At 42.5% G+C, this 14,344-nt stretch overlaps 1 protein-coding gene across 3 annotated transcripts in view; it reads right to left on the reverse strand.

The window, feature by feature from the left end:
• CDH18 (cadherin 18) overlaps nt 1-14,344 on the reverse strand; it is a 671,522-nt gene that overhangs the window by 280,076 nt on the left and 377,102 nt on the right. For all 3 annotated transcript variants that reach the window (XM_082234344.1, XM_082234342.1, XM_082234343.1), the window contains one exon: nt 10,541-10,719. The gene's annotated coding sequence lies outside the window, so the exon portion shown is untranslated. The remainder of the gene's footprint in view (nt 1-10,540; nt 10,720-14,344) is intronic.

Raw genomic sequence — 14,344 nt, forward strand, 5'->3', positions numbered from 1 at the left:
ACTCTGTGGGGGTGATGAGGGCTGCCTGTGATGTATGTCCTCTGAAGTGGAGACCATGGGCAAGTCTACACCTTCTTGCCAGGATGCTTCAGGAGCAAAGGTGGCAATGGCTCGCAAAGTGCTGCTTCACCTTCCTCTGAGCTGCAATGCAGATTGTGCCCAAGAGCATTAATAATAATAATAATAAACTTTATTTATACCCCACCCTCCCCAGCCATAGCCGGCCTCAGGGTGGCTAACACCAGTAAAATTACAATAAAAACAAAGGTAAAGGTAAAGGGACCCCTGACCATTAGGTCCAGTCATGGCTGAATCTGGTGTTGTGGCGCTCATCTCGCTTTATTGGCCGAGGGAGCTGGCGTACAGCTTCCGGGTCATGTGGCCAGCATGACTAAGCCGCTTCTGGCGAACCAGAGCAGTGCACGGAAACGCTGTTTACCTTCCCGCTGGAGCGGTACCTATTTATCTACTTGCACTTCGACGTGCTTTCAAACTGCTAGGTTGGCAGGAGCAGGGACCAAGCAACAGGAGCTCACCCCGTTGCAGGGATTCGAACCGCCGAACTTCTGATTGGCAAGTCCTAGGTCTGTGGTTTAAACCACAGCGCCAAAAACATAATAGGGGATAAAAAACAACAATTTAAAATACAGGTTAAAAATACAATTTAAAATGCATCCTCATTTTAATAATAGCCCATAAATAAAAAACCATAAGGGGAGGGAAACTTAAGGGTCAGACTGAGTCCAAACCAAAGGCCAGGCGGAACAGCTCTGTCTTGCAGGCCCTGTGGAAAGATGTCAAGTCCCGCAGGGCCCTAGTCTCTTGTGACAGAGCATTCCACCAAGTAGGAGCCAGTACTGAAAAGGCCCTGGCCCTAGTTGAGACCAATCTAGCCACCTTGTGACTTGGGATTTTGTACCGTCTGCCCATCCTGAACATGAAAACTGGCTCTCAGGAATCAACTAGAGTTTTTTTGAAAAAAATTTAAGGATGCCAGCAACCATGGCAGCTGTATGCCAGTTCTCCCACAATGTTGCTCATGTAGTGACATAATCTTATTATGGATCACTTGCCTCCACCAACACTAGCAGCTGCCAACAGCATGGGACAGGGGATGGTAGGAAATGTCATGCTATAGACTTGACACAAGGCTGCCATGTCAAATAGAATAGCTAGAGTTCTAAATGCAGGACCCTTTTTATTCCAGGAGCCTAGGTAAAGGTAAAGGGACCCCTGACCATTAGGTCCAGTCATGACCAACTCTGGGGTTGCTGTGCTCATCTCACTTTATTGGCCGAGGGAGCTGGCGTACAGCTTCCGGGTCATGTGGCCAGCATGACTAAGCCGCTTCTGGCGAACCAGAGCAGCGCACGGAAATGCCATTTACCTTCCCGCTGCAGTGGTACCTATTTATCTACTTGCACTTTGACGTGCTTTCAAACTGCTAGGTTGGCAGGAGCAGGGACCGAGCAATGGGAGATCACCCAGTCGCGGGGATTCGAACCACTGACCTTCTGATCAGCAAGTCCAAGGCTCTGTGGTTTAACCCACAGTGCCACCCACGTCCCACAGCCTAGAGGTGCCTGAATATAACCCAAAGAACCTATTGAAATTCCTAGTTCCTCTGAAACAAGTAGCATGCAACACCCAAAAGGCCTTGACAGCAATCTGTGTTTTATTCAGCACATTCAACTTGAAAAGGGCATGAACAATTAAATAGCAGCTTGTATAAAAAACATTTTAAGATACTTAGGTTTTACACATTCTCTAGGGAATTGCAGGGAAAACAAACAAAAAGAAATATCTAATAAACTTAGCATGGATAAAGGCAGTCTGATGTGCAACTGTATGTGGAGATGGGGGTACCTCACTTCCAGCTATATATACCTCCTATTGATTGCTGAATGATCTATTAAAATACAAAAAAAAAAATGTTTTGGAATAAATGACACTGAAAATAACTGTATTAACTATCATAGCCATTAGAAAGTCAAACAAGTATCAGGGATAAAGAACAAGGCTACACAAATGTTTTGGGCTATCCACTCTGACCCCAAGGTCTCACACCACCAGCTTGGACCACATGAGTTTACATGTGAAATTAAGATGTTTTGCCCATCATGTCTCACTTTACACTTGTTTACACTGAATTGCATTTACCATTTGGAGGGGTTCTTTTGAAGCACTTCACAATTCTTCACTGCTCACCCCTAACCCTCAGATCATTTATAAATAAAACACATTTCCCAATACTGATTCTTGAAAGACTTTACTTTCAACACCCCTCCTATCAGGAGAACTGTTCATTTTTTCCTGCTCTCTTTTCTCTATTACTTAAGAAGTTCCTGATCCACAAGAGGACCTCATCTCTTCTTCCATGATGGCTAAGCTTATTCCGGAGTCTTTTGTAATGTTCTCAGATGTATAGATAACCTTGAACAAATGGAGTGATCCCTGTTACATATTCTTCAGATAATGTTCACCTCATTTTTTATGTTAGGATTCCTCTCTCACAGGAATCCAATCTCCCCCTTCATAAAAACCTTGACACCAGTTCACTTTGATCTCATTCCCAAAGAGATTTGTTCAGCCTGATACGCAGTGTGAAGACTTCCTATTCTCAGCACTTGTCTGGTGAACCTTAGCCTCTACCGCAAACAGGCTTTCACCTTCTACTCAAAAGCAATCCGTCACTTCCAAATGGAACAAACTAGGAAGACAAATAAGTTCAGCACAGCTCAACTCTATTCACACTGTGAATATCTCACAGTATATGATTATGACATTTTACATACTGTGAATAGGAAGCTTATATTAAATAGAAGAGGGTTACTTACAAATTTTCATAAAATACACTGTATGGTGTAATTTTAATAATGCGAGACAATAACAGAAAATGCTTGTAATTGATTTCAGCCCATTTTCTTGACTTGGGAAAACAAAAACAAAACAAAACAAATATTAACTCAGTCCCAATTCTTCTGGTGACCTCTTGTTAACATAATGACCAGATTGATAACATTAAGATTTTAGAGCCCTGTGCAGATGTCCATTAAATGTTCCAATACAGATCTGGAAGAGAGATCTAAATTCCTCCACACATTCAAGATTCAATTTGAAGAAGACCTAGAGGCATACGTTGATGTGGAAAAGGGTCCATGAAATACGCAGGCTATAGAGACATGCACATTGGGCATCATCCCAACCCCCCTCCACACACTCATATATAATGTCCCTATATGGGCTTCAGTCCTATCTATATGAGGTGGAATCATATTTTCTTGGATGTGAGGAAATTACAAAAACAGGGAATAAAGAACTAATGTGAGCAGAAAATTAGTGAATTTTCAAGCCTTCTGTTGCAATGTTTTAAATTAGATTTGCTTTAATTATTGAGAATCTATGGCTGCCCTGGGCACTTTTGGAAGGAAGGGTGGGATATAAATTGAATAAATAATAATAAACAATAATTAAGATAACTCTGTTGGGGGGGAGTGTTTGTCAAGTAGATAGTATGTGGGGGGGGGTTCACGTATAGATTCCATTAGCAATCCTGCAAATGCTTTTCTGAAATAATAAGGAAAAGGGCTGAGCACTTCTAACACAGAAGAAAAATGTAAATGAGTCTGGCATACTTGCTTGGAAAAAAAACAAAACACTGTCATCTAATTTAAAGGTTTCTTTTTTGTTTGAAAATTTAGCATCATTAAAATGTAATTAAACTCTAATACAATTAAAACAGTATTAAAAAATCAACATGGCACACTGGACTTCTGCTTGAAAATACAAGTCCGAGACATATACAGTTAATCATTAGAAGAACGAGACCTCTCCTCCTTTAGCAGAATGGTTTTCTAGAGTTTAGGATGAAGCTAAAATGACAAACTAACATGACAGTGCTTCTGGAAGCTTGTTCACTCCAATATCTATCAGTTGAGCCATAGCGCTTTTTGGTAAAGTATTGGAGTGAAAGGTCATAATTAGCAGCAGACAGAAATGAGGTACCCGGGTTTGCTGTACTTGTTTGCAGTGTGGTTTGAGAGACTCACAGCTCGCCTGTTTTTGAACACCTGTCTAAAACAGAGCTCCGTTCCTGAGACAGCATGTGAGTCTGTTCCCCCCACATACAGAGGACAGAGACATCCAGAATGCAATTGCCTGCCTGTTCAGAACAACACACTTTGCTGTTTCTCCCTATCTTTGAGGAACATAGGAAGGAAAATCAGTCCCATCCACAATCTCCACAGTCTTTGAAAAGGCTGTCTGTCTGCTGGACTTTCTGTTCCCCTTTTCTGCAATGAGGATAATGAGCTGCATAAAGTTTGTAGATCAAAACCAGCACTTTGACTTGGGCCTGGAGCTGAAAATGTAGAGCTGGAAGTGCAAAAAAGGGCGACCAAAATGATCAAGGTGTTGGAGCAACGACTCTGTTGGAGGACAGGTTGCAACCTTGGGAGCTTTTTAGTTCTGGCAATGTGTGGCAGGGAGGCAAGTGAGAGGGGACTTGATAGAGATATATAAAATTATGTGTGGTGTGGAGAAATAGTCCCCCCCCCTCCCCAGTCTCATAATTGGATGACTCAGTGTCATCAAATGAAGCCAAATATTGGAAAACAGATAAAAGGGAGTACTTTGTGGCACAGTGCAGATGTAGGTTATGTAATTTGCTAGCAAAAGATGTAGTGATGGAAACCAATAGGAATGACTTTAGAAGAGATGAACAGCCATTTTGGCTAGTAGCCATGATTGCCTTAATCCTCCGTGAATTTGAACAAAATTCATGGAGGATTAAGGTAATAATGGTGTGGCGTTTGCCCTCCTAAGTGTGTGACATCATACTGGGTTCATAAGGAAAGGGTTAAATGACTAACCAATAGGAACCTAAGGGGAGGAGTTAGAGTTAGAGTTGTTAAGTAGTCAGTCTGGGATTAGAGAAGAGAGAGGAAGGTCTGTGGGTTGGGCTAGTTTGATGTTTCTCCATGTGAAACAGGAACTGACCTCTCCAGACGACAAAACAACTTTTCCTTTCTTATCTCTGCACCTACGATCTTCTGGGTGATGCAATTTTGTTAGGCAGTTGAGTGCACATGCATACTCTGTTTCCCTCCCTCCCTCCCTCCCTCCCTCCCTCCCTCCCACCTACCCTCCACACAGTCCTGGGGTGCTGGCAACCCACCGTATACCACTCCCTGGGAATCACAAGTAGGGAGAGCACTGTTGCACTCAGGTTCTGCTGTCAAGCTTCCTGTAGACATCTGACTTGTCATCATGAGAAGAGAACACTAGATGGGCCTTTGGTCTGATTCAGCAGGGCTGGTCAGATGTTCTTATGTCTTCATTCAATTTGCTGCATTAAATGTAAAGATAAAGGTACCACTGACCGCTACGTCTAGTCGCGGACGACTCTGGGGTTGCGCTCTCATCTTGGTCTATAGGCTGAGGGAGCCAGCGTTTGTCCGCAGACAGCTTCTGGGTCATCTGGCCAGCATGACTAAGCCGCTTCTGCCAAACCAGAGCAGCACACAGAAACACCGTTTACCTTCCCGTCGGAGCGGTACCTATTTATCTACTTGCACTTGACGTGCTTTCGAACTGCTAGGTGGGCAGGAGCTGAGACCAAACAACAGGAGCTCACCCCATCATGGGGATTCGAACCGCGGACCTTACGATCAGCAAGCCCTAGGCTCTGTGGTTTAGACCACAGCGCCACCCATGTCCTGTGCATTAAATGTAGGGATGTGCAAACCCAGTCCCTTTACTTTCATTGATATTTCCACTTTTCGGGACAACATCAGTGCACATTTAGGATGCTTATCTGCAGAAGCAAATATATTATTTCTCTGCTACAGTGGCTCTGAATAATTTGCGTGCCTCCCATATGTATTACTACCTGAAACTTCACATTGTGTTGCCTATTCAAAAGCAGAGATACGAGTGCAGTTCTTACAAATTATTCTTCACATTACACAGGCAATTGGCTTAATTGTACATGATCGTCTCTATTTAAAAGCACGGACAAGGAAATAAATTTATGCAGATCTGAATCATTATTGGACATAACTATATCCTGTTTCTCATTCAAAAACAAGGCTTATGAATACAGAACTGAATCATTGCTGAGGTTCACATGTGCAACTGGCTTAACTGTGAAATAGCTTGTAGAATCAAAACACTGTTTTGCAGATAATATTTAAAATATTTGTGGAATTATTAATTTCATAAATCATCTCAGAAATAAGTCCCACAAGTTCAGTGGAGCTTACTCTCAAACATTAGACATGCATGGATTTGTGTAGTAACTGTATTCTCCTCTGATATTTCTACAGTTGATCACACAGCAGATCACAAGTTCCATATCATTTCTAACATATCTCTGTTAAGCACTACCCTGCTTTTGCTGTATATTCTTCCTAGTATGTCTCACCAAATGTGCCATCTGAAATTTTATAGTCTGGAGGGGAAAAGGTCAAGCAGCCGACTTTTATTTCCTTTATCTCTCCATCAATATTTGCTCAGCACATTTTTATGAAGGAACATGATGTCGTATTAGCCCGTCATTCTAAGTGCTAAACTAATTATATTACTAATTACTGCAAAGGTCATGTGTGAGATTCAGGGGAACGTACTAAACAGTAAACGAGTTGCTATTATTTGCCAGCACAAAGACTTTTAAATCCTTGCTATAAATAGTGTATTTCCTTTCAATTCCCAAGCAGAGTAAATTATATGCTATCGTTTTTTTAAGCTTCAACAGTACTTGAAATCAATACAAATGATGCAAAAGATACCCATTTCACTACTAGAGACGCTGATGAAGTTCACTAATATTGGGTTTATAATACAGATTTTCAGAGCTCATAATAACACTTGTTCTTATTGCTCTTTGTCCAAAACTCTTAATCCATTTCTAATTAATAATGAGGTATATTTCCAAATGATATCCCACTTTTGCATCAATTCAGTAAGCATCCATTCATCCAGGTCAGTAGGGTCACTAGATGCCGCTTCTGCCTGCCTAGATATTGATAGCTTTAACCCTTGCTGGATCTTAATGAGACACTGTCCTGTCTCCCTAACAACTGCATTTTTGCCTAGCCTTAGTATTGCCTGGTTGGGGAATGGAGCTTCCCGTTTCCACTATTCCTATTTGGAAGCCCTATGTCACTTACAGCATCAGGATTCATTCCATTTGATGGGGAAGTTTGGGGAATGAAGGATGCAGCCCATGGGTGACACTGGCATCCCTCCCCACAAGTGCCAATGCTGTCAAATCAGCTGACATCCCCTCCATTTCCATATTGCAGCAGCCATGGCATCTGGAATCATAATGCACAACACACAAGGGTACCTTTTGGTTGCTTAGGATCTACAATTCCAAAGTGGCATTGCCCAAATGTTCCAGAATGTTACTAGCTAAATTAGAACTAATAAAAACAAGCCAGCAACTCTCATTATTTTTAACCCAGATGTAATTCAGGTGCAGGAGGGATTCATACATCTCAACAAGAGGTGGCACATTGGCCAATGTTAGAAGAACTTCAAGGCGGCATCTGTCTATTGAAGGAACGTCCAACTCCCAAGAGACTGAGATCTACTGCCAGTGTAAAAAAACTGGCAGTGATCTACCCATTGACATTAGAAGGAGGGGGAACATGCATGGGGTGGGTGGGTGGAAGGGGAGGACAGGCCAGAGTTGTTGAGCTTTTTGATGGAAGGAATGACAATCATCGTATCAACAATCAACAACAACATCTGCAAAATGCGCAAACACATTATGCCACAGGGGTTGGGGGTTGGAAATATTCATTCGACTGTTATTTTAATCCCATGATCGATAAGGGTCCCATGATCGACAGCGATCTACCATGAGCACCCAGGGATCTACCTGTCGATCGCAGTCGACCGGTTGAACATGTCTGGTCTATTGCATCTTCTTATAAGCAAAGGAACCACCAGGGTTAACAATGAACAAGTCCATTGTGTTTACCACAAATGACTCAAGAAGACTTTTTACCAGTTTCCTTAGATTTCAAGCACTTTGATTATTACAGTTACTATAATATATTTCACAGTGGAACAGTCTGCCTCAGGAGATGGTGGACTAGCCTTCCTTGGAAGTTTTTATGCAGTGGTTGGACGGACCTCTGTCAGGGATGCTTTAGTTGAGATTCTTGCATTGCAAGGGGTTGGACTAGATAATGCACAGGGTCCTTTCCAACTCTACAATTCCATGAGTCTAAGTAACTAGTATACAGGCCTTATTATAATTATTATTAGTTTATTTATATCCTGCCTTTCCCCCTGACCAGTGGCAGACTTCGGGTTTTCAAATTTTAGTGGCACCTTGTGCAATGCTAAAATTGCCTCCACCTCTCACATCCCATTCTACAAAATTGTTGTGGTGCCCCCTGCAGCACAGCACCCAGTGCGGCCAAACTGGTCAAGCTACCCTAAAACCACCTCTGCCCTGACAAGGACTCAAGACAGCTTACAAATAAAGTAAGAAAAGCTAGAAACAGTCCTTTAGAAAGCATTAAACGTTAATAGGACATGCCCCCCCTCTCTCTATATATGCAGATAATTACAATGAAAACAATGAAAAACAGCATTAGCTCCACCAGCTTAAGCCCTGCCATATGTGTGTGTTTGTGGCAATTATTGCAGCTCTCTTGTTCTTTGCCAACTATTGCATTATTCCTACCTTAAGGCCACCACATGAGAAGGTACTTGAAGAGCTTCTGAATTATATATATAAAAAAGTCAAGTGTATTTGTCCTTTGTGGCTGCAATTCAATAAAGCTATAAGCCCACAAGGGAAATAATTGTCGAAACAGCCAGGGGTTTCTTTGGAGCTTCCACTGCAGCTGGAAAAGCAAGGCAGGTTTTACTTAAAATTTAATCTAAAGAATTGGTTGGTTTGCCAGTGTATGTTTGGTTATTAAGAATTTTCCTCAATTATTTTCACTGCAGTCTCAAGGATGTTTGAAAACTGCCAACGGCCTATGGGCAGCAGTTTTAAGCATTGTTTGACTGGGGCGAAAAAGTTAAATGCTTTGAGGACTAGTATTCTAACAACCAGGTAAAGGTAAAGGGACCTCTGACAGTTAAGTCCAGTCGTGAATGACTCTGGGGTTGCAGCGCTCATCTCGCTTTACAGGCTGAGGGAGCCGGCGTTTGTCTGCTCCGCAGACAGTTTTTCCGGGTCATGTGGCCAGCATGACTAAGCCTCTTCTGGCGCAATGGAACACCAACACCAGAGCAGAGCACAGAAACATCATTTACCATCCTGCCTCAGCGGTACCTATTTATCTACTTGCACTGGTGTGCTTTCAAACTGCTAGGTTGACAGGAGCTAGGTTGGCAGGAGCAATGGGAGCTCACTCCATCGCGGGGATTTGAACTGCTGACCTTTTGATCGGCAAGCCCAAGGCCAGGATTTACATCCAAAAGTCACACCTAAACAACACGAAATCATAAACTTCCTAAATGCTACAGCAGGTATCACGAACCATTTTAGAGTGCGGCACCAGCCTCAACATGTCTGCCATGGGGATGATGGCGTAACACAAAATAGGAGAGAGAGTACAATGGTGAAGTTTTCCCCACAAATGTATTTCTATATGGGAAAAGGTTGAACCTGTTGAATTTCTGCCTGGGGTCCTGAGGCTTGCCATTGCCTGGTGTCCAAACAGCTCACTCAATCACCACTTGACTAAAAATGCTGAAGGGGGCCAGCCAAGCTTGCTCTTTTTGCAGAAATCATTTAGAAGGGTGCCTGCACATCTTGCTTCATAACTTTCTTTCTAGGAGGGCTAGAAACATACTCTAAAAAAAAGAAAGAATGTCACTGCAGGTGCCATGGTGCCTGCTACTGCCAGGCTGGCAACTCCTCGGCTACAGAATGCACATGGTCTGCTTAATGGAGTCCTGGTGACCTTGGCATCCAGTATTCTGGAACAAAAAAGCCTAGTCAACACAGTCACACATTCATCACTTGACAAGTAGAATATCAAATGTATGCCTGACTGAGCCATTATAGATCTAGCACCACAGATAGCATTTACAAATCACCTGCTGTCACCTCAAAGGCAATAATTTTCTGTGCAGTTGCTTCAAATGTTCATCTATCAGTTATCAAACACTGAGTAATTTAATTAAGAATAATTATAATACACATGGATGTTTTTTGACCAGATTGACATCGATGCCTGGCATTACTCTTGCTTACAGGACTGCACCCACAGAATCATTCTGATGATCAATGTCAGAAGATTTAGTTCCATTTCTACTAATGCACCATTCACCAATATGTCAGGTCAGCATCGTGCAGAACTGTACTTCATTTTAAAAGTGTGAGCCCTTGGGGAAACCCTATACAGCATTATGTTCATAGATGGTGCCACATACATTTAAATTGCACCAAAACTCTTGCATAAAAGTGGCTTAGGATTCATTTTGATTTGTTCTCCTACACTTACCATTTAGACAAGATCCACAAACATAATTGAGCCATTCCATTTTGACAAGATCCACAACTTACCACAATCTTCCGAGTCCCTACTCAGCCAGGTGGTAGTTGATTGGCCTTTGCCTAGAAGGGTCAAGTGAAATTTGTTGAAGACCTCAAGTCATAGAGATGACAGTCAACATATCCATTTTTTCAGTGACCAAGAAACACATCTCTCAGTTGCAAGGAAACGACAGTATGTATTCTTCTCCCTGGAAACAAACAAACAAAAAATTCAGTAAAATGCTGTTTTAGAACAGCAGCAGCTGCTGCGTTGTTAAAAAAGAAAAAAGGTTAAGGGGAAGGAAACAGAGAAAGAATATAAAAACTTAGGAGAGTTCACTTCCATATGGAAAGCTGGGAAGAAAGGGGCTACAGCTTGATGGCAGTGCATGCAAATTTTCCGCAGTTCAGTATATGGCATCACTAGTTAAAATAAAACCAGGTTGAAGATGATATGAATGATCTCTGTCAGATCCTCAAGAGCCACTGTAAAGTCAAAGTCTAGGCTGCAGGTCTAGTCTGCCTGTTTTTCATTTGAATTAGGAGCAGGTTTCTATAGAACTCTCAAAATTCAGAGATTAAGTAATGCATATGTTAAATTACTCTGACAACAAAAATAGCTCTAGTTTCCCTTGCAAATGGAAAACAGTGCATGCCAATGAACAGCTTATTGCCAGATTATAATATAGATCATGATGAACCAGAAATTTTGTAAATATACTGAGCTATCAGTGTTGTGTAGAGGATCTTTCAGAGTTATAAATGACATACGGAGAAAAATATTTAAATTCCTAAACGGAAGAAAAAGATAGCAGCACCCACAATAACTAATAGGCTTCTAAAGTGTAATCCAACACTAGTGTGGCTTTGGGGCTTGTTCTTGCATGTCAAAAGTACTTCAAGCTCCTCTGATAAGGTTTTATGAGCGCAACACTATACAGTAGTCAACACTGCTGCAGATAAAGAGTACATGCCCAGGAACTCCTCACAAGTGCTGTCAAATAATTAGCTCTGTGTCCTTGACATAATTACTCTGATAGGGAGTGCATACATGCATATTTGAGATAGGTGAATTCTTACTTAACCAAGCAGGATATAATATGCTGCATTATTCTGACCTCTAAGAAAATAAAATGGCTACTGACAAGGAGGGAAAGGGAGGGAGGATTTCAGAGCACCTCCAAGAAGTTTCACATATATTCATTCGTCCAGTGGTGTAGCATGGGTTGTCAGCACCCAGGGCAAGGCAAGTAATTTGCGCCCCCTAACCCGTGGATTTGCACCCCTAACCCTATCCCCCAGATGTTGCGCCCGGTGTGGCCGGCCCCCCCTGCACCCCCCACACTACGCCACTGCATTTGTCTTCCTTATTCTCTCAGTCCTCCTTGAATGAAAACGCCCCACCAATTTTGTCACTGCTTTCTTAGACCCCAATGACTCAGTCTGCAGTTCATCAGGTAAATAGGAAAGCTTACCCCTGTGTGAGTGTGTGTGCACACACACGACCCACTCATACAATGACCTTGAGTTTGGACACTGATTAAATATACCAAGACAATGTGTCAAAGTAACTGGGTCACCAACAGAGACTTAGAAATCTGCCTGGATGCAGCCAGTGGAGTTTTTCACTATTTAATTAAACCTCATTACAGTATAAATACATCTGTATGAGTCGAAATTGCTACACATGCTGATTATCACAGGGAGGCCTGAACATTCAAATGCAGACAGTATCAAGTGAAAGCATCTAGAGGGGCTCAGAAGTTAAGGGAACATCTCCATGGGGTTGGAAGCCGTTGATGAAGCAGAAGGCCACAATAGCCATTTTCACATCTGCAATGGTTTTTCAGCATTTATAGTTGGGTATCCCTAAATTTTGGTGCCCATTTCATTCCTTCAGCACAGTGGCCATGATCCACTAATGTTATGGCCCCAAGGAGTGTGCACAGCGTCCTTCAATTATTAGTAATGGCACATAAATATACCCTGCAACCCCCATCTGCAACAACCAGCGATGGGAGTTCCATGCATGCGTGAAACTCTAGATCACACCAGTGCTTCCAAGGACATCATCAGGCAGCAAATGCATATTATTTTCTGCAGTTGCACAAAAAGTCTTACAAGCCTCAGAAAGAGGGAAGGAGGGAGTAGCCCAGAGCAATATTGCGGGAAACTGACATGCCCAGAGACAGTACCTCTGAAGATTGGGGGAACACGCTCCTTGCTTCCCTGCTGGAAGCCTTCTTCAGGCAACTCCCCAAAGCCACTCTGGCTGTGGCTAGTGGCAGGATACCAATAGACTATGATCATCCCCCCACTGCCCCCACCTAGGAATGACCCTGATAGGAACCATGCTGAGTGTATTGAGGGTTATTTTATCCTCTTTGGGGGAGAGCCTACCCTCCAACATATCTCTGATGAAAATATGGATGTCCTATTCCATAATAATAATTTTATTAATTCTATACACAAACCCCGGAAGCGGGTGGCGCTGTGGGTTAAACCACAAAGCCTAGGACTTGCAGATCAAAAGGTCGGCGGTTTGAATCCCTGCGACGGGATGCTCGGTCCCTGCTCCTGCCAACCTAGCAGTTCGAAAGCACGTCAAAGTGCAAGTAGATAAATAGGTACCGCTCCAGCGGGAAGGTAAACAACATTTCCGTGTGCTGCTCTGGTTTGCCAGAAGCGGCTTAGTCATGATGGCCACATGACCCGGAAGCTGTACGCTTCATCGGCCAGTTAAGCGAGATGAGCACCGCAACCCCAGAGTCGGCCACGACTGGACCTAATGGTCAGGGGTCTCTTTTTCCTTTACCTTTACAACCCCCCCATCTGACAGAGTTGCCCCAGCCACTCTGGGGAGCTTGGAACATATATATAAACACAACAAAGAGTTTTTTAAAAGAACCCTTCACTATAGAAGGCTGCCTTTAAATGTCTTCTAAAGATTGTATAGTTACTTATCTCCTTGGTTCAGGGCTTGCTTAACGCCAACATTTCTCTGAGGAAAATAGGGACGTCCTACCATACCCTCCAATAAGGATGTCATAAGGAAAGGTGGGAGATCCTCAGATAAAAAAAAAATGGGACAGCTTCTGTAAATCTGAGACTGTCCCTGGAAAATAGGGACATTTGGAGGGTCTCCCCTGAAGGAACTGAATACTCCTGGACTGGAAAAGAGAGAATTTGGGGCGTCCGTTTTCTCTCAGACCTAAGAGCAGCGGAGGGGGGGAATAGCAGCATTCTCAAAACATTCCTATTTTAGGAGAAAACTTGTATGCTATTCACTTAGTTTTTCATACTAAGATTTTAGTAAGTGGGACATAAAAGAAGCTAAGGAATACTTTGTGTAAAGGGGCCTTCAAAAGCCAAAATAATGCTGCAGCTTGCCTGAGCTCCCTCACATAAAAGAGCTAAATGATTTGCTCTCAGATTTAGCAACCCCAGCAAAAAGAGATATCACTTTAAAATAAAGAATAAGGGATATATATTGGTAGGTGCCTGAAAAGAAATCTCTAACTCATCACACTGTGCTTTCAAGGGAAGCTTTAAAACAAAATGGAGGCACTTCAAGATACCTATTAATTTTGCTTCTAAGAAAGAAACTAATCTCTCATGCCTGTAGGCAATTAGAGTTACGTGGCCTTCCAGGCTGGAAAAAATGACAAACTGGAGAATATCAGACTGAATAAACATTAGGATACCAGACTCATGCAGCCTTTGGGAATCACCCGATAACATTATTTTTGAGACATCTCAAGCTGAATGGCATTAAACCTTCGAGGAACCAATTTCCATTTGAAATGAAGAACCAACATTGTCCATAAAGTGAGA

This window comes from Podarcis vaucheri, assembly GCF_965113315.1.
Source record: "Podarcis vaucheri genome assembly, chromosome: 8".
NCBI lineage: Eukaryota > Metazoa > Chordata > Lepidosauria > Squamata > Lacertidae > Podarcis > Podarcis vaucheri.